Here is a 634-nt window from a genome sequence, read left to right on the forward strand (position 1 = left end):
TAACGTGATAAATACCAGGTACACACACACACACACACACAGACAGAGGGTTTAGTCACAAGACTGTACATTTATAAGATATGCATGAAAGCCTGGCCTGCTGGTGGCTAACCCTGGTTTTAATCCAGTCTCAACTGTGTTTATTGGTCATTGATTTTTCACAGTACTTCAAAATGTAGTTTGAATTACCCCCAGAAAATTTTCCCAGGGTTATAAAATACTGTTGCTATTTTTGCCAGTAATATATTGTGGGTAAGTTCACTGAAGATAATGTTAGTATTACTACAAGCTGCAATTCTGGAGGACAAATTAAGGTTAATTTGCATAAAGCTTAACAGATGATTATTTTCGTCTTCACATTTAATGTACCAGGAATAATAGGGTGATGATTCTTAAGCGCACCCACATAAATGTTCACACCGTGTGAATTGTCCTCAGGGTTAGAGAAGTCAGTGAGACAGATTTTCAGAAACTCCTGAGGGATTCTGCAGGAGTCATGAACTATAAATCGGGTTACTAGTCATCAGATATGATTTAATAGATCTCTCTCTATCTCTCAGGCACAAAGCATGTAGCTTTCTGATAACTTTAGTTTTAGTCCATTGCAGATGTTAGTGTGTTACATGGATCAGTG

The 634-nt window shown here is 37.5% G+C and overlaps 1 protein-coding gene across 1 annotated transcript in view; it reads left to right on the forward strand.

The window, feature by feature from the left end:
* LOC107562597 (adhesion G protein-coupled receptor L3-like) overlaps positions 1-634 on the forward strand; it is a 112,742-nt gene that overhangs the window by 50,004 nt on the left and 62,104 nt on the right. The window lies entirely within an intron of this gene.

The sequence above is a fragment of the Sinocyclocheilus grahami genome, unplaced genomic scaffold (genome assembly GCF_001515645.1).
Source record: "Sinocyclocheilus grahami isolate Dianchi unplaced genomic scaffold, SAMN03320097.WGS_v1.1 scaffold829.1, whole genome shotgun sequence".
In the NCBI taxonomy this organism is placed as follows: Eukaryota; Metazoa; Chordata; class Actinopteri; order Cypriniformes; family Cyprinidae; genus Sinocyclocheilus; species Sinocyclocheilus grahami.